Below are 21,061 nucleotides of genomic sequence, written 5' to 3' on the forward strand. Positions count from 1 at the left end.
TACTATTCCCTAGTTGTCAGAGATAACTAGGGATTTCCCTCTGATCTCCAATACACTCTCTAGTGCTGAGATGTGAACATCTTTCTCACTGCATTTCCTCTGCAGGGAAGTTTCAGTCTTCTGTGTATTGCTACGTCAATAACTATTCATGCATCTACTTTCCATCTTCCAAAAATGTGTGGCCAACTGAGGTGTGCTGTTGCCTCCTTTTAAAATATATTTTAAAATACCTTTTACAGATATTTTAGTGGGATTTCAAGATGGAGTGGCAATAAATGTTGATGTTCAATCTACCGCATTCTACAAGAATAATATTGTTTTTAGAAGAGCAAAAGTAAGACTGTGAGGCATAGGCAAAGAGGGTAGAATTAAAGAGCAGCCCTTTAAAAGTTTTATTCAAGCTCACTCCTCCAACAGTATAGATGCAATTCCCACACTCACTCCTCCACACATTAGAACCTGGTTATGCCTTGATTTCGCTCAAATGTCTCTTGCTTTTCATTCTACGTCTATAGACCTAAAACAAGTAGAAGCCATTAGCTTCCAATTACCTTACTTAAACAAACACATTATGTTCATGTTACCTCGCCATACAGGCAAGAGTGGAAACAGCAGGAGAGAAAAACTGAACAGGTGTGATGGGGACAGGGGTCACTTTCCCGCACACTCTGGGTTACACATTAGTCCAGGTTCTCTCCTAGTCACAGACACATATTAGTGGTAGCCGTTATCATTCCTAAGCATGAAAACACAATTTGCCGGGCTCTCTCCTGCCTTTCCTGACTTTATTTCAACAAAATAAACCCATTTGGAAGCTCCCTTGAAGCAATGTTCTTCCTGCCTCATTACAGCTACATCAACACATCAGCATTTTGGAGTTGCCCTGCCAGGCTCCCTTCTCAGCTGGAGCATCTCATAGCCAATTAAATTCACTCCAGCTCAGCTCTGAGACCTAGTCCTGGCTTCCTGATTGCTTTTCAATGGCTTGAAATCTAGTTAACTGAAAAACCAAACCAATAACCAGGCAGGAATCATCACTGGAGTGAGAAATGATTGAAGAACTTTGTGCCAGGCTGAGGGCTGCCCCGTTGGAATGTGGCCCTAGATGTAAAATGAGCCCTTTTAGCACCCACTCAAGAGCAGTTGTGACTTCCAACACTTGGGTACTCTGTTTGTGTTTCAAATACCAGGGCTCGAGAGTGACATTTAGGTGCTCCTCAGGGAGTCATTCTGTCCTTTGCCATCTCACACTAGCGTTGTTTAAATGTTTGTCACAGCATCTAGGAAGCACAGGAAAATCAAAGCCCTAAATGTAAGGAAATCAGTGGTGGCATCTGGAGTCAGCTCTCGCCCTCTTCACCCATCAGCTCTGCTTCTCCTCCATGTCTCTCAGCTTGATTATACCTACTTATACATTAATGCCCCAGCTCCCTATGGCTCCGTCTCTGAGTGCCCTCCCAGACCACCTGGAGAATGTCAGAGCTAGAAGCGATGTTGGAAATCATCATCTCTAAATCTATTTTACAGAATTCAACAACTAACAAGAAGTGACTTTTCTAAAATAACAAAGCAAGTTTATGTTCTGGCTACGGCAGGAATTTAGTGCAGGGGTGGGACCTGGGTGGGGTAAATGAGGCACTTACCTCAGGTGTAAAATGTAAGAGGGCGCCAGTAAATTCAGTAATCAGGATAACTAATGTTTTAATGCAATATTTTTAAGAATCAAAATTAATGCAAAAAATTCTATGTTAAACAAACAAAAAAAAATAAGGATTTTTAATAAAGATAAAATGCAACAGGACCAGGGTTAGGATGAGGCCGGTGAGGGCTGGACCCAGTTTTTTATTTAAAACTTTGGTATTTTGTTCATCATGGATTTTTTTTTGCATTTTGATTTTTAAAGCATTGCACTGAAATGTTACTTATCTAGATTATTGAGATTTTTGGGGTCCCTTTAAGCTTTGCTCCCAAGAAGCATACTTGCTTCACTCCAGTCCAGCTCTGTTCAGCTGTTCTCTGTGTGAGCCTACTTTCCCGACCACTTCCTCGTCAGTCTTCTCACTTTGTGTCTCTTTTTTGTTCCAGCCTTACTGAGATATAATTGACATAAAACGTTGCATAAGTTTAAGATGTACATTGTGATGATTTGATACACTTCTCTATTGCGAGATGGTTACCACAATGGGGTTAACACCTCCGTAATTACGTGTGCTTGTGTGTGTGTGTGTGTGTGTGTGTGTGTGTGTGTGATAAGAACATTGAAGATCTAATCCCTTAGCAACTTTCAACTATTTAACACAGTAGTGGTAACTACAGTCACTGTGCTGTACATTAGATCCCCTTTACACTGAAAGTTAGTACCCTTTGACTAACATCTCCCCATTTCTCTCACTCCCAACCTCTGGCAACCACCATTCTACTCTGTTTCTACGCGTTTGGCTTTTAAAAATTCCACATATAAAGGATATCATACAGCATTTGTCTTTCTCTGCCTGACTTGTTTCACATGGCATAAAGTGACTTATTTCACTAAGCAACATGCTGTCACAAAACATGGATGTCCTTCTTTCTAAGGCTGAGTACTCCGTTGTATAAGCGTATGTATATATATTTATATATAATATACATATGCCACATCCTCCTTATCCATTCATTCATAAGCACTTAGGTTGTTTCCATATCTTGCCTATTATGAGTCATGCTGCAATGAACCTCAGAGTAAAGATATCTCTTTGAGGTCCTGATTTTATTTCCTTTGGATATATACCCAGAAGCGGGACTATTGTATCATATGGTAGTTCTATTTTTAATTTTTTGAGGAACTGCCATACTGTTTTCCATAGTGGCAGCACCAATTTACATTCCCACCAACACTGTAGAAGCGTTCCCTTTTCTCCACACCCTCACCAGCACTTGTTATCTCTTGTGTTTTTGATAATAGCTATTCTAAAAAGTGTGAGGTGATATCTCATTGTGGGTTTTTTTTGTTTTTGTTTTTTTCAGTATGCGGGCCTCTCACTGCCGTGGCCTCTCCCGTTGCGGAGCACAGGCTCCGGACGCGCAGGCTCAGCGGCCATGGCTCACGGGCCCAGCCGCTCCGCGGTATGTGGGATCTTCCCGGACCGGGGCATGAACCCGCGTCCCCTGCGTCAGCAGGCAGACTCTCAACCACTGCGCCACCAGGGAAGCCTCTCATTGTGGTTTTGATTTGCATTTCCCTGATGATTAGTGGTGTTGAGCATCTTTTCATGGATCTATTGCATGCCTTCTCTCGATCCTGCCACACAACAGGGGGCGTGCTGACAGCCTCCATTTTGCTTTCCCGAGGATGTTGCTAAATGCTTATTGAGGTCTCTCCCAGGCACACATATCCCGGCAGGCTTTCTGCACAGGCTCACTATCCACTTGCCCAAGCTTGCTCTCCCCACCATTGGGAGTGCAGGGAGCCAGCCTCAGGTAGAGGGCATATGGGTGAAGCTCGTAGAACGCTGGGGGTGCTTATAAGCCATTTGAGGGATCCATGGGCAAGGCATCCCTCTGGCTCCTTGACAGGCCTCTCAATGGAGTCTGTGAGGCACTTAGTAGGATCTGCATCCTTTATATGTTTGGAGCCCTGGCTGTTATTCTCCCAGTCATGCACTGCCTCCCAGTCATGCAGCTCAGGACTCTGGATGGGGCTAGAGAGAAATGAGCCTCTTTGGCAGCATCCTACACAGCTGGGGAGGCCAGGTGCTCACTTATTGCTCTGACCACCCGCCCCCACTTTGTTCCCCAAGAAATTAGGCGAAAAAGGGCTCCCTTGGCACTGAGCTGTGCCACTTTGGGGAGTGGTGACATAGGTGAAGTTAAACTGTTCCTCTTACTTTCTCCAGTGTGCTCAATATCAGATTTTGTTTTTTCACTCCAATGCTGTGCTGGAGCTTTCCACTGGAGTCCTGGACTGCCACAAAGGCTCCCTCATCTGTGGTGATTGTCTAAGTTAGTGTTCTCCAGGGACTCCTGGATCACAGCTGAGAGAGGATGGACCCTGACCCGTTCAGGGTCCACAGCTGGGACCAAGGTCTGTCTGCCCATTACCTGTCACATGGGAGAGTGAGACTCCTCTCGGGTCCTTGGAATATGGTTCTGGATCCCATAGCTCCCACAAAGTCACTTTTGTCCATGGATGGATGCCAAAATTGTTGTTGAGAAAAGGGATACAGTGATAGCCATCTTATTTGGCCATCTTGTGGAAATCACTCCTTTAATCTGTTGATTCTGCCTTCATTGGTCTGACAACTTTCACTCTACCCACTGAACACTGAGCTGCTTGCTTATTTGGACTTTGCTTATGAAGGTTTCTATGTGGATTATTACTTCTTTATTGAATCCCAGCCCTCTTCAGATTCGCAGAATGGATCTTCTCTTTCTGCATTTCTGGTCATGGCTGCACATGGCTTTGCAGTCTCCAGATTCCATTGTAGTGTCACTACAGAAAGGAACATAAAATTGCCAATTCTAAAAGCAGTCACCTTTGTGTTGGACTATACTAACTTATGGTATGAGGTAAAGAAATAGAAAACTAAACGTGGAAAATACGATGTGTTAGAAATTCATCTGCTCTATATGAAGGTTCTGGTCTACTTTGGTTAAATGCAATTTTCCAGCACAGATATGTTGCTCTGAGGCTCTAAGGCTACTTGATCTGTAAGTTGAATCATTCTGAGTTGCCTTTTTGGCTGTCCAAAATTTTGATGATTTAGCAATAATAATAGTTAATTTATAAATCAAGAACCTCATGAAATCACTTGTGCTCAAGACCCTAGATGTCCTCCTCCATGCCTAGCATTACTTTAGATGATACTGGAGCTGAATACCATGCATTTGAAGAATCAGTTTTTTAAACAGTTAACTTACTGCTGACTTTCTTGTGATAATTCCTATTTTAACAAATGCTTACCTTAGGAATTTAGGATACATTTTGTATATGATACAACATGTGTGTGTGTATGTGTATTTGTCTTAGAGAGGCAGTGACCAATTACACCATGGAATGATGATGGTCATGTAAGCTGAGGACCTTCTGTTGCAATTGAGTAATGGCAAGTAGGAAAAGTCCTTTGCATCATTATTTTTGTACTGTTAATGTGGTTTGGATCAACTTTTATTCTTCTCCCTCTTTACCCAAGGACTCATGTCAGAGCTGATAGGAAAAACATAAGGAGGGAGTCAAACAACCTGTTCCACACATTTCCTTAAGATATTGATGAAACGGGGCGAGGTTTGGGGGTCTGTCTAGAGACAAAGTGCAAAGTACAAGACTAATCGGAGAAGAATAGTTGCCAGCGTTGTTGGTTAGGATATTAGTTCAGCTGTTTTAATGGAGACTAAACAACATAAGCTTAAATAAAAGGGAAGTTTTTTGCTCTCCCATGAAAAAGTCCCAGCTGCCTGTATTCCCCAGGAATAGGGTGGCTCTGCTCTGCATGTTCTTCCAAGGAGCCACCTTCTTGGGAAACTCTGCTCCAACATGGTCCATCCACTCTTTGGTCTGCAGTGAGATAAGGAGCTTGTACCATTACGCAAAACAACTGTAGGACTAAACACACTGCTTTGTCCAGCTAATTTTTCTTTTATTAGCCAGATTTTCTCAGTGAAGAAAGCAGTGTTTTGAATTGCATTATGATGCAAAGTCCTTATCTCCTTGTGCACTGCAACTTCGAGTCGCACTGCTGGAATGAGTTGTGGACTATGTCTTCATGGTTGAAGGTGGCCAACCACCACTATTTCAATGTCTGAGTCTCTGAAAAAGATGTTTATTACAAACAGCTTCCTTTTCAGGACATGCCTCAGAAATGTCCATGTTACCTCTGCTCACATCTCTTTGACTGTATTACCATATCTTAGTCACAGTGCAACAGCTAGAAGGACAAAAGACTGGAAAATGTAGCTGTTAGCGAGACACCGTGTGCCCAGCCAAAACTTAACGGTTCTCGTACTAAAAAGAAGGAAGGGATATGGATATCGGGGACAATTAACAGTCTCTGACACACCGTAGTTTACACCCTGAATGGTGGGGAATGGAAAGGCTAAAACCAGTAAGGATCTGGGAACCAAATTAATAACATAAAAAAGACAAGTTATAAAGCACAACAAGAAAAAACCAATATCAGTTTCTGGGAAATTGAGAAGTTACAATAAATAGCACTTCTCTTTATTCTTCTGAGTTCTGAACTATTCAAAAAAGAATGCAAATTAAGGCAAATGAGTGACCAAAATACCAACTTTATTACTGAGAAAGAATATATTGGGAAATGTGGCTTTTATTTATAAGCAAATGTGTTTCCAATAAAAAACCTCAGAGTTAAAAGAGATACCCATCCTGTGAGAGGTACTGCTGGACCACTAAAGGTGGTATCCCATCCATATACCTCCCCGCCAACACTGGCAGGGCTTTTCCTGTTATGCCTATTTAGAGACTAAGAGCTATCAAGAGTGCATCGTCTCTGCAGACAAGATCATCCCCCAAAAGAAAGGTAGAAACTGGGCTGAGCTCACCCATTTTACTCTTCCCAAGGTTTCCAATAAAATGAATCACCTCCTCTTCTCTGGGGAGGGAGGAAGGATGTCAGTAGTATTACACTAACAGAGCTTCCTCCCCCAGAACTGGAGAAGATGCCTTCTTCCCCTCCCACACTCGCCAGCTTTTGTTCTCTTAACACCCTGGACTTTACAATGAAAATGATGACTGACCTGTGGTATAACTATCTCCCTAATGCATGCAGATCTGCCATCTCTCAGGATAGTCTTATTCTCAATATCATGAGGATATTTTCAAATTATCAACCACTAATTCTTTGGATATCATCCTGAAACCACAGTGGACAGTGCATATTTTATCCTAGACGTTTCTGAAATTGGTCAGAACAACACATTAATTTCATTTCAAGGCCATTATTTCCCACTCCAAATTATCCAGCCATTTTGTCCAGCATAGTCAAGAATCATAGGTTCTTCAAAGAGATCGAATAGCCATATTACAATACTCTAACGATAAAATGCCAAGAAAGGGTGCCACAAATTTGGATACAGGTATTTTTCAATACAGAGTAGAAAATAAATTTTGAAGCTCAAACCTCTTAGCAGGTTAAAGCTCAATGACTTTAAAGTTCAAAAGAATTAAATTTGGAAATAAAATTCTCTGGCCTTCACCATTTCCTCTCCAAGTTGATATTCAGCTTAATCTCAGACAGAGGAATGACTCATGCCTGGCTGGAGTTAAGATTCCTTCAATAGTGAAGCCTAGATGGTTTCTCACTGGGACGGCTGTGGGTCCTTCACCTGAATTTGTTCAGTATCAAATATCTTAAGAGCATCCCTTTTGAGAAATTCAGAGACAATAAGACATGTATAATCATCACAGCACTGACTGAACCCCAAGAAAATTTGAGAATGATACAATTCTAGCCTCTAGAGAAGTTATCTCAGAAAAAATTATGAATGTAATGTTGCCAAGGGTGATAGCATGGACTTTGTAGGATCTATATGGTGGAGGAAAGATGATGGAGAAAAACATTTTTTTGTTTCAGTCTAGAGACAGTGTCAGTCTCTGGTGTCTTGTCCAAAATCCACAACCCGTGTCTTATAAACTTAACTGGGAGGTTACTCTTGATTTTTTTTTTTTTTTTTTTTTCGGTACACGGGCCTCTCACTGTTGTGGCCTCTCCCGTTGCGGAGCACAGGCTCCGGACGCACAAGCTCAGCGGCTATGGCTCACGGGTCCAGCCACTCCGCAGCATGCGGGATCTTCCCGGACCGGGGCACAAACCCATGACTCCTGCATCGGCGGGCGGACTCTCAACCACTGCGCCACCAGGGAAACCCCTTGATATTTTTAATTTACTATATGATAGGGGCAAAAGCACTGAGTCAAACCATCTCCTCTCTTGTATGCGGAATTTGAGGCATTGCAGCTCTTTTGCAAATTTAGAAAAATATATTCGTGGGAGCCCCTGTCACTTAGGAGGTGCCTTTGTTTTCTATCTGACGCTTTGGAAAACTCTTCATTGCCATTTCCCCTCTGAGCCCTGTGTTTCTGTCTCAGTGGTTCTGAGAAGAGTATCGGTTGCATCTAGTGACAAAGCATCAATACACTCCTATAGGCAGATATTTTCAGACTTGGACTATTGTGGCCTCATGGTGTGAAACTGCTTAGGCCTAAAGACCCTCCTTCTAGAGAGGAGAGGGGTTTGCTTTCATATGAAATTGACCAACCCTGACCCATACAGATCCCTGTAGACTGTATCTTTGCTAATTGTGGTGTGGTGACTGGTGCCTTCGTGGCACACTCAGCGCTACCTCCCGTCTTTGCTGAACCTGAGGCCCAAAACCTTTCTTGAGGACCTTTGCCTGTACCCTTCCTGGGCCCAAAGTCTATACATTCCTTAAGAGGTATGATCTCTTTGCTGAGGCCTACAACTCGCATTGGTGCTGAGCACTTACTTTTGCTTAAAATAAGCAGACCAATGCATATTTCCTTCAGACGTAGCACATTCAGTTGTTTCTATTAAAAAAAAAAAAAAGCCACTTGCCTGGGGATTAAGCTGCCTTAAGCAGTAATATCCCATAATGGACAAAATCCTACATGCAATTGCTTAAGGCCTAATGCCATCTTCCCTGGTTAAAACAGGTAAAAGTTAACCGAACAACTACAAAAGCCAGTTGCATTGTTTCCTGTAGGCCACCAAAGTCATGTGCCTCGACTGTATTGAAATGCTCAATCACCTTACAAGTATTTCACCCCAAACCCAATTTCACTATCTATTTACCAATTATCCCGACCAATGCACTAGATTACAACACTTCTTGGATTAACATCCACTCCTCCATCCTACTCCCTGGGGGGTAAAGCCTGCTGCTCTAAACCCTAATCCCTGGAAGAGTAGAGCAAAACAGGTGAGCAGTGTGCTCTCAAGGATAAAGAAAATGGACAGGAACTGGGAACACATGATGAATTTGTCTTCCAAACTCAGTCATCATTTAAGAGTAAGAGTATGGAGAAAGGCCAGGGGTGTGAGTAGTGTTCCCTCTTTATGTAAGGTAATATCCAGAGAGGAGATTCTCCTCAAAAAACAGTCTTTTCTCACGCGCAGTGATCCTCAATGTTTCATTATTGTGACCCATTAATGGATGATATTTACCTGAGCACACACTTCCGGAAACTGATGCATAGTTGTGAAATAGTTACAAAAGGCTGTGGGTTATGTACATTTCCTGATGCTGTTAGTCCAGTGGTGCTCAATGGAGGGGGGTGATTGTGACCCCTCCCCAACCCACCCCAGGGGACATTTGGCAGTGTCTGGAGACATTTTTGGTTTTCATAAGCTGGGAAGCATGCTAGTGGGTAGAGGTCAAGGATGTTGCTAAACATCCTACAACACACGGAACAGTCCCGCACATCAAAAAGTTATCTGGCCCTGGGCTTCCCTAGTGGCGCAGTGGTTGAGAATCCGCCTGCCGATGCAGGGGACACGGGTTCGTGCCCCGGTCCGGGAAGATCCCACATGCGGCGGAGCAGCTGGGCCCGTGAGCCATGGCCGCTGAGCCTGTGCATCCAGAGCCTGTGCTCCGCAACGGGAGAGGCCACAACAGTGAGAGGCCCGCAAAAAAAAAAAAAAGTTATCTGGCCCAAAACATCAACAGAGGTTGGGAAACTCTGCTGTAGATGTAACTTCACACGTTTGTTCCCAAGTCAAGGAAATGTATTGGGATGCAAATGAGAGAGATGGCTCTTAATATGTGGATAACCTTGAAACTTCCCTGAAATGTGTTTTAATAAAATAAATCATTTACAAATTTTGGTGGTCTGCTCTGCTACAACATGTTTTTGTAATCTGAATTAGTCCATATGTGATTATAAATAAAGGAATAGTGCCAACAAAATGTAGAAGTAACATTTTTTCCTATGTGACACTTCTTTTCTAGCTCATTAGTGTTTTATACCACCTAGTGGGCACAGCAGAATCCAGTTCAAGGAATATAACATTGTACCCAGGCCTGTTCACTTCTTGATTTACTGGTTGCAAAAAATGAAACCAATTCTCCCTCACCTCCCATCTTGTATCCATACCTTTGCAATGTCATTTTGTATTTTGTAGCTCCTACGAGCATGAACAGAAGTCTATTTCCACACCTCTTGAATTGGAATGGCTTTATGACTTGCTTTAGCCGATCAATGGCGGCAGAAGAAACAATGGCCAGTTCTAAGCTAGGCCTCAAGAGGTCTTGCACAATTCCATTTGTTCTCTTAAAACAATGTGACTATTATGTGAACAAGCCTAGACAAATCTACTGGAGAATGAAAAATCACTTGAAGCAGAGAAGAGCTATCATCTCATCTGAGGTCTTCTTAAATCAGCCAGGCTATTGCTGACCTGCTAATTGATCAAGAGGCACGAGTGAGTCCAGCTGAGATCAGCCAAGCCTGGCCCAGGTCCATAAAACCACTCAGCTGACCTGTAGACTCACTAGAAATAATAAATTGTTGTGTCTTAAGCTACTACATTTGGAGTTTGTTTTATAACAATAGATAATGGATATATAAACCTGAGCTTCAACTTGGCTTGTTCTGTCTCAGAAGTTCTTATTATACAGTTATCTCTGATTTTTGCATGTTTGGTCCTTAACTCCAAACCTAGCAGCCTCCACCTTTACTTAAACTTTTTTCTATCAAGTTACCTTCATTTTGGGGGTCTTATATTTAACAATAATATTTCTTTATGTATTAGGAATTTAACATGCTGGTTTTGCTCATACTTTTGATAAAATTTTCATTATTTTTCTGTTAGTGCTCTAGTTAAAATATTACATAGATATTGAGTGGTCTACTTCACTCCTATGTTTTCCGTTGTCTTATTATTTCAGTACATAATTTTGAAGAACATTAGGTTTCCCAGTACTGCATATGTTGTGTTACAGGCAACAGAAATCCTCACAAATATTTTGAGTGTCAAATTACTTGTGTCCTATCCTGCAACTGATCATGAAAAAGTAGTGTGTCAAGATTTCAGGTTAGGAGCTGTTGTGTCCATATGTTTTTGTATGCATGTGTGTATGCCTGTGTGTGAGTGGGTGGAAATTCAAATGATTAATATTTTGTACAGTTATCATCACACTAATATGTTCCCACGCTATTCTGTGCTGTTTATATCAAATTATTCTAAATAGGTATAATAATAAACATTGTCATTTATAAATAGCTCTACACTATATCAAGCGCTTTTTTATCAGTAGCCTCATCTTAATCTTCATGGCAGCCCTGAAAGATAGCTACTTTTTTGAGTCCCATTTTACAGATGAAGGAAAGGAACTGTGGATGGGTTTAGAACTCCAGGTAGTACATAACAAAGCAAGGGTTTAAAAAACAGGTTCCATTTCCACTGCTCCTTCATTCCAAGATGAAAGAGTCATCCTTCTTGTTTGTACTTGCTTAAGGAAAGGGCAGACAGGTTGTTCTTAGGTATTTTATTTCATTGCTGGAAATAGGGGACTGATGACCAGTGAGAAACGGTTCAGTTCTGGCAAAAGTTGAGTGAGGATGACAATGGAAACCTCTGTGTGGTTTCCCTGTGTTACTTCCAAAAGGTATCCTCCCCCCAAATTACATTCCTCTGATTATTTAATCAAACACTAATCTAGTCGTTGATGTCAAGGAATTTGGAAGATATAATTAAAGCTAAAGCCTTAAAATAAAGAGATTATCCTGGTTTATTGGATGTGCCCAACCTAATCACTTGAGCCCTGAAAGTTACAGAAATTTCTTCTGCTGGAATCAGAGAGGTGTGGCGGAAAAGGAAGGCAAAGAGGAGATGAGGTAGAGACATCTGAAGAGTGAGAGGGATTCAACCCAGCTTTGCTGGCTTTGAAGGAAGCCACATGCCAAGCAGATGACAGTCTGCAAAGAAATGGGGACCACAGCCTACAACCACATGAAACTGAATTTTTCCAACAACCTGAATGAGGTTGAAAATAGATTCTCCTCTAGAGGCTGCATAAAGAAACACACCTTGATTTTGGCCTTGTAGGACTGGAACAGAGAAACCAGCTGAGCTCATCTAGACTTTTGACCTACAAAACTGCAGTAAATGGGCTTTGTTTCAAGCTATTATGTTTATAGTAATTTGTTACAGCAGCTAGATAAAGGTAACACATTTTGTGAGAGGTATAGATATGCTGAGCAACTTTTCAGTGGGTGCTAAAGGACAGCAGAGACGAGTTCAGCTGAGTCGATAATAGTTCCTTTCGCAGAAGTAATGTGGATGCAGAGAGCTCATCCCAAGCAGTGGTCTTATGACACCATGGCAAACAAGAAGTTGAGATGGGAAAGTAGGAAGATACGTGGGGTGAGTCTCTGCAAAGGTTCACACTTAACTAAGCTTCTCAAGTTGAGGTTTCACCAACCTCAGGGTAAAGGATATTGGTTGACATCTTAAGGCTTTCTTCGTGGACTCTAGGTTCAGAGAGAAGAGGATTGGGAGAAATAACTCAACTTACAAAGATTTTCATCTTCACTTTGTAATTTAATCCTACTAACAACCTTGTAAAATGGGTACTTGTTTAACTCCTTTTTACAAATTAAGGATACAGACATTCAGAAAGATAACATTCTTGGCTAAGATCAAACAACCAGGACTAATATGAAAGTTTTCTGAATTGAAATTTCTTCTTTCTTATTGAGGTCTTATTTTCCTTTTACCCTCAGTGTCTCATTTACACCATGGTTTTACTAAACCTAATGTCTTCTTGGAAAAAATCAAGGTTTAAATCTGAAATAAATAATGTGACCCTACTGCTTATTTTAGTTTATTTTTATTGAAGTATAGTTGCTGTACAATATTATGTGTTACAAGTCTACAATATAGTGATTCACAATTTTTAAATGTTATCCTCCATTTATAGGTATTATAAAATATTGGCTATATCCCCCATGTTATACAATCCATCCTTGTAGCTTATTTTATATCTAATAGTTTGTACTTCTTACTTTCCTACCCCTATATTGCCCCTGCCCCTTCCCTTTCCCTACTTGTAACCACTAGTTTGTTCTCTGCATCTATGAGTCTTTCTTTTTTGTTATATTCACTAGTTTTTTTATTTTTTAGATTCCACATATAAGTGATATCACACAGTATTTATCTTTCTCTGCCTGACTTATTTCACTTAGCATAATGCCCTCCAAGTCCATCCATGATATTGCAAATGGCAAAATTTCATTCCTTTTTTATGGTTGAGTAATATTCCATTGTCTATATATATATATATATATATATATCACGTCTTCTTTATCCATTCCTCTGTTGATAGACACTTAGATTGCTTCCATATCTTGGCAATTGTAGACAATGCTGCTATAAACATTGGGGTGCACGTATCTTTTCAAGTTAGTGTTTTTGGTTTTTTAGGATATATACCCAGGAGTGGAATTGCTGGATCATATGGTAGCTCTGTTTTTAGTTTTTTGAGAAACCTCCACACTGTTTTCCACAGAGGCTGCCCCAATTTACATTCCTACCAATAGTGTATGAAGGTTCCCTTTTCTCCACACCCTCACCAACATTTGCAACACTACTGTTTAGACAGCCAATACCATGTTTTTCTCTTAAAGAGGTGTAGACAACTCCAAAGAGTGTAGTGTTTGGTCTGTTTTTACGTGGTGGTGATTCTTCACCCCTTGGCAGCAATGTTCCTGCTCCTCTTGACCCTAAGGCCTGGTTCCCAGTGTTTCTGAGGTCACAGAACCATCGTTCTCTTAAGAACATACAGAGTTATGTATAAGAAGGAAGGATTGGATGTTTAGGAGAAAATCATTTCTGTTTGGACTTGTCTTTGGTTCCAGATATGGGCCAGAGAAGGGTCCACTGGGTCCTGATATTGAAGGGTAAATGCCATCAGCCACTGGCGTTGGTTCCAACATGCCACATGCAAGCCTGGCCAAGTAAGCAGCTGTGACACTTCTTAGGAAATGCTCTTACACATCCACATGTCCTGCAACCATTAGCGGCTCAGAACGCCTCTGTTAATCACTTTATCTCAACTCTGTGCGGATTACACCTCTCTCTTTAAACTTGTTATTTTTGAGGGTCACTCATCGGGGTCCTGAGGTGCTGAAGTTAGTCCTCAGGAAACTTCAGATTGTCAGACAAGACAAATCTCCACGAAGTCTGTCTGGCATTAGAGTGCTCTCCACATGATTGCTTCAGCTATTCTGCCTGAAAGGGGGACCAGGACCACAAGTGCCATGCGGTTTTGGAGGAGGCAAAAGGGGCTCAGATGTGCTTGGAAATGTGATTTTAAAAAAATCTTTTAATTTTTCTGGTTTTTGGCATTCAAACATCTGGAAATGTTTATTTTTATTTTTGGCCTCACTGCACCTCATGTGGGCTCTTAGATCCCCGACCAGGGATCGAACACTTGCCCCTGCACTGGAAGCACAGAGTCCTAACCACTAGGAAGTTCCCTGGAAATGTGATTTTATTCTGATAGGACACAGCATAGAAAGAGACATCGACCTTGAAGTGTTGGGAGATTGAGGTTAAGATCGTCTTCTACCTCCCCTCAGTATAAAGCGATCTCTACCTCTGTTTAGGAATGGATGTGTCTTCGTTCACTTCCTTGGGACTTTGCTTCTTAAAACTAGTAATTCTCCCATTAACTGCACCCACATCCACACACCAGCTTTAGTGCTTACGACGTATCTGCAAGGGACCACCATGTGACAAATGGACGAAACTAAAGCACGGAGAGATCCAGGGTGTACTTTGGCTGGTCTGGATCAATACAGTATTAGAATTCAGCTTCTCCAGAGAAATGAGTTAGTGCATACACCTCAGGTGCCCCTTCATGAGTAATGTCTACTTTATAATAAGCACTAAAGAGCTGTGATTCTGCAATCAGGCACCACAACAAACACGGAAGTAGTAAAATTCAGAGGTTAAGTGGAATCCCAGTTCAGAAGTCAGACAAACATATGTTCACGTTCCCAATTTGGACACATAATAACTGTGTGACCACAGGAGCTAATCTTTAATCCTCAGTTTTCTAGTATATGAGAGGCAATTTTTAAGTTACCTCATAGAGTATGTGTGGAGATTGAATCTAATATGCACGTAATACTTAAAACAGTGCCTGGCACACAGTAAATGCTGGCTTTTATCATGATTGTTTTCACTGTCGTTATACAGCTCTTTCTCCCTTTGCTTTCAGTCATGTTGCCCAGGGCTTCTGCCTTTTGAACTTAAATACCATAATATCCTAATTAAAATCCAATTTCTCTAATTCTTTTGTCTACCATCCCTGTTTAAGGAGTGGGCTGTCAGTGCTACAGAAACCGTGGTCCCTGGACAGGCAATCCCAGCATCATGGGAGCTTGTTAGAATTGCACACCCTTAGGCTGGGCCAAGACCTCCTGATCCAAATGTCTGGGGAAGGACTCTGCATCGTAATAAGTTTTCCAGGAGGTTCCAATGCCTGCTAAACTTTGAGAAGCACTTTTCTAAGTCAATTACACAGTTTGATGAAAACGCTCTGAAAGTGGAGACAAGATTTTGGTTTAAATCCTAGATCTGCCTCTTCCAGCTATGTGAAATTTGACAAATTATTTAATCTCCTTGACTCCAGTTTTTCTTTTATAAGTGTACCAAGTTCCTCGGAGGTTTAGTATTCAGGTTATAGGCTAAGCCATATCAATGAAGAGATCTGTAAATACAGTGGTTTGTACAAGAGATTCATTTATTTCTGCGTACACAGTAGCCCAGAGGCAGGAGGGTGGTCCAAAGTGAGTTGGCGGTTCTGTTCCATGAGGTCATCTAAAGACTCAGGATCCATCTATATCGACCCTCTGCCCTCTCCTGGGATGTTGTTTTGTCTGTGTGGTTGACTTGGGCTCCATGACGCTGTGTCAGGCTTCTGCCTGCGGGAAAAGGGAAAGAGAGAGAGTAGAGAGGACAGCATTTTCTTCTAAGAAAGTGATGCAAAATTTGCACAGTTTACCACTGGCTGCTTCAGCAGCTGTGGCACATTTTACTATTGCTTATAGTGCCTTACTGAGAACCTAGACATTGGAGCACACCGAGTGGGAAGTGTAGAAATGAACCTATGAGCTGGGTGACCAGGTGCCCTGTACAGATTCAGGAGCTGTGGGTGTTCTGACCTAAAACAGTGGGTACTCATGGAAACATATAGTAGAAGACCCCGCACAAGCAAGCACTCTACAAATAACTAATGTGAAGTGAGATAGGTAGCACGCTGTTGAAGAGTCAGGCAGTTACGGGCACGAATGCAAGTTCTGCTACCTGTATAGAATGTGACCTCGGGAGGGTTATTTTTACTTTGAGATTCACTTTCGCCAGTTTCTCAAATAGAAATGACAATCCCTTACCTCACTGTGTTTTTTAGGACGATGGAGGGCTGCCCAATTTAGGCTACCTCCTTTCCCAAGTCAGAATGCATTTTGATTCTTTTAATCAGAATGAAACAGGAGATATTCAGGATTAGTTAGAGTGTTTCACACGTCATTAATTCCTTATCAGATTCGACTGCAAGCAACATGCTGCAATTACCATGCAGCTTTTGGCCCTCAGCCTGGAGATAGGAATCTTAATCCTAGGGCCCATTTGATGGTTGGTGGGGTGTGTATCACAGACATCTTGCCAACAGCCTAAAACACAGCTCTCAGTTCCAAAGGAGGAGGAGGGGGGTGTTTCCATCCTTTTGTTGCATTCTTCAGGGCAGAGACTGTGGGCCAGCAGTGAAATATAATTACAATTCTCTATTGTCTTACTTGTGGTAGAAACAAGCAAGTTCCTGGCTAATCAATTTATAGAAACAAACATAAAAGCAAATAAGCAGCCTTCCTCAAGAAGGGGTATTAAACAGGATTTGCAAATGCCGTTTACTCTGGCAGAGCAGAAATGCAGGCTTCTCGTTACGAAGAGCAAACCCTCGTTACAAAGAGCAATCACGGAGCCTTTTGAAGAATAATGCTCTTTATGGCAGCTAGTTCCATCTGTCTTGACATCAAAAATCCTTTTTGGGCACTATTTTTCTGCTTGCAGTTTTCCATCTCTTGGAAGAAGAATGTTTTCTGTATTCTTCAAGTTAACAAAGTCAAGGAGATCTCTACTTTCTGGTCTCTACTCCTTTCCTTCACAAACCACATCAGAGGTGAGAAATAGGAGAATACAGTAGTCTAGGTGTATTGCTACATTGCAGAGAGCCTGCCTATGCAGGCTGTCGTTGGCGGTTCACTTTCTCTGGTTACCAAGGAAAGACTGTAGTAGTGGAAAGAGGGGCACAGAGACCAAAGAAGGTTGGAGGCCTTCTTAGCTTGGATATTCACAAAAGCCCATGCCTGAGACAGAGATTTGTATGCAGAGACTTTATTTCAGAAGTGATTCCAGGGAAGAGGAATGAAGGTCATGGAGAGAGAAATAGGAAAGGGGGAAAGCCAATACAAAGATGTGTTATCAAGCTGTCCACTGCAGCAGGCAAATGAATTAAAAATAAGAAACGAAAATTGCTAAGAAAAGTGTTCAATCTAATAAATAAGATAAATAAAATACTAAAGCAAAGAAACTCTATTTGAGGCCTAAACAATTGGCAAAGATTTTAAAAGAAATATGTAGTGTTGTTCAGGAAGGCGTAATACATGTATTTTCATTTACTATTGGTAGGAGTAGATGGTCTACATCCAGATATTTATTTTACAGCAATAAATAATAGAGGTACATAAAAATGCACGTATAAAAATAGAGGCTGCAGCATTTCTGAATTCCTGAAATACTGAAAAATTGTAAAGATTCTATCTCCCAACACTCTCTAATCTCTACCCTGCTTTACTTTCCTTCATACATTTATCACTGCACCTCACACACACACATGTCCACACATGCATACATGTATCTTTGCTTGCTTCCTATTTTCCTCCCCAGAGTGTTACTGAACTTGGGTCTGGCCGCTCACTGCTTGAAAGTCAATACTCAAGAGGGAAGTGCTGGTAGAAACAGAAAGGTTGTTTTCATCAGAACGCTGGCATCCTGGGGAGAAGGCAGACCTGTGTCCAAAAATCAACGGCCAAAGATTCTTCTCATCCATGAAAGTTTTTAAAGGGAAAAGGGGAAACAACCTCAGTTAATCATTGAGATAGGGGGTCAGATTCATTGCCATCTCCCATTGTGTGCAGGCTTGTCGATTTCTTGTGATCTTTCTTCAGATGCTATCTTGTTCACACAGTTTGTTTGCAAGATGACTGAAGGGGAAGCTGGGGAAAAGGTCTGGTCATCTGTTAATTCGTTATTCTTCATTTCTATTTCTTTGACCTAAGGAAAGAACCAACAGGTTAGGCAAGGCTTTGTGTGAGCAAAAGATCTGAAAAGTGTGCTTGGGCTGGAGGTTAGTTAAAATATAGCTTTGCTCAAGTGACAAGACGAAAGTGGCCTCCTGCAGAGAGCTCTTTACTGCAAAAAACTGCTTACAAAATCCCCACTGTTAGACATTGTTCCACATCTATGAGATTATGGGTCAAGGTCTGTCCTCTGTAACTTCTTCATGATGATATAAGGTACCGTATTCTCAGAGTGGAAGATGTCAACTTGGTTTGAAATGTCTCTTCGCTGACAGTTTTAGTTGCCTGCTTACATATATGGGCAGAAAAAGCTAGTTATTCTGATGGCCACAAATATATAGATTATTACGAGCAATGGTGTTAATCCCCTTCTCTTAGAGCCAGTTCTTGGAATAGTGCAAGCCATAGATTCAAAACTGCTCAAGATAGAGCAAGCTTATGTCATGGCTGAAGTCTGGTCATCATGCAGTTAGCTTTTCCCCTCTGGTGGCAGTTATAGTATCTGTAAAACGACTCAGGAATGTGTATCAGATGCGGAAAGATTCTGTGACTCTATTGTCCTAATAATTAACGCTTGAGCCTGCTCTTTTGTGACTCAGGGAGGCCTGAGAGATCTCAGCTTTTCTACAAATAAGAGGCAGAGGACATGGAGGGACCTTTGTATACTTCAGGGGGCCCTGCAGGGTTCTGCTCAGTTTCAAGAGGATGTAAGTTCCACAAGGACTGTGACTTTATCTGTCTTGTTCACTGTTATATCTCCAGCCTCTAGAACAACGTCTGACACATAGTGGTCACACAGTAAATGTTTGTTCGATGAATAAATGAGTTAATCATTAGGAAGTCTGTTGAAATTAAGAATGATATATCTATATAATGAACAACTTTGTTGATATTAAAATAATACTTTAGAAAAATACTTAACACATGAGAAAATATTTATTGTGTATAATGAAGACACAGAAACACAATGGTTATCTCAGACCAGTGAGTTTATGATAGTTTTTGCTTCCTATTTGTATATTCATCTGTATTTTCCAAACGTTTATCAATGAGCATGGGCTTTTGTAATAATCAGACACACATTATAAAAGAGGGAAAAAGTCCTAGACGTCCAGTTCCAATGCAACTTCTTCCATTCCCTGAACTCTCCAATATTGGTGAGCTTGGTCTCCACAATGCCCAAGACACAGTGACTATGCCACTCACCTGTGATTTCTGATGTGCATGCACGATCCATTTGTCTCATTTGTGGGTCTACCTCTTGGACTAACACGTTCTGCCCCCAGTGTCCTGCATAGGGTGTGTGGAAGGATACAATGTTCTAAATAAGGCAGAGGGATAAGAAGATGAACAGAGAGGAAGAGAGTAGGATAATGTAGAGAGACCAAGATAGAGAGACCGGCAGAAAATCAGAAACAAAGCCCTGCTTGGTCCCTAAACATGACTGTAAGGTTTTTGCACCGTAAAACAGTACAACATTTAGCTTCAAAGAAATCCCCTAGAATGTTCTGTTGGCTACACTTGATGCCCACTGTAAATGGGTACACGAATTCCCAGAATGGATTGTTCAAGAGTTTGAGAGGTAATAAAGAGGCCTATTGTATGCTGCAGGAACAGGTAGATAGATAAAGGAGTAAGAGATGAATAACCACGTTAGAAACATGGAATTAAGACTTCAGTTACCCAATGGGCCAGTTACTCTCTTACCTGCTTTCACCATATCCTTCCACCAACCTCTATGAAATGCAACTTCAGTGGGGACTGAAGAGGAGCCTGCAAGAAGGTACCTTGACTGATTTTTCCATAAATGTGCCAGAATCAATCACCCAAATGGGAACTGGACTTCATTATAGATCCCTAGACAGGCTGCACACAGATTTCAAAAGACGATGTTATTGCACTGTACAATTTCGGAACTATTCTCTGGGGTCTGCCTTGTAGCCAAAAGTCACTGTCTCCTTTTGTGTGTGTATTTAATTCTTTAGAACAGGTAAAAAAAAATCATTCATAACCATATTTGGGGAATATAATTGAGCTTTGTCACTTCTGACATAAAAAAGGGAAATTAAGATGACTGGATATTTTATTAAGTGTATAAAGAAGGAAGAGAGCTAAAATTCACTTTTCATGATGTCAGATGATTTTATAGAAGTCCTTCTAGTCAACCTCAAAGAACCTTATAAGGAAGACATCATTTTCTCTATTTTTATTTTTTTATTTTTTTATTTTTCAAAGAAGATGTTGAGGGTAGTTTATTAATTAATTTATTTATTTTTGCTGTGTTGGGTCTTCGTTTCTGTGCGAGGGCTTTCTCTAGTTGTGGAAAGTGGGGGCCACTCTTCATCGCGGTGTGCGGGCCTCTCACTGTTGTGGCCTCTCCCGTTGCGGAGCACAGGCTCCAGACGCGCAGGCTCAGCAGTTGTGGCTCACGGGCCTAGTTGCTTCGCGGCATGTGGGATCCTCCCAGACCAGGGCTCGAACCTGTGTCCCCTGCATTAGCAGGCAGATTCTCAACCACTGCGCCACCAGGGAAGCCCCATTTTCTCTATTTTTAGATGTAAAAGCTAAGGCTCAGAAAATTGAGTAACTTGCTAAAGGCCCCACTGGTAAGTGTCAGAGCAAGACTCCAAAGTCCATTATCTTTTTGTTGAAGCTCAATGCTTGAAGATAAGTCCTAAAGAG

This window comes from Phocoena phocoena, chromosome 8, assembly GCF_963924675.1.
Source record: "Phocoena phocoena chromosome 8, mPhoPho1.1, whole genome shotgun sequence".
In the NCBI taxonomy this organism is placed as follows: Eukaryota; Metazoa; Chordata; class Mammalia; order Artiodactyla; family Phocoenidae; genus Phocoena; species Phocoena phocoena.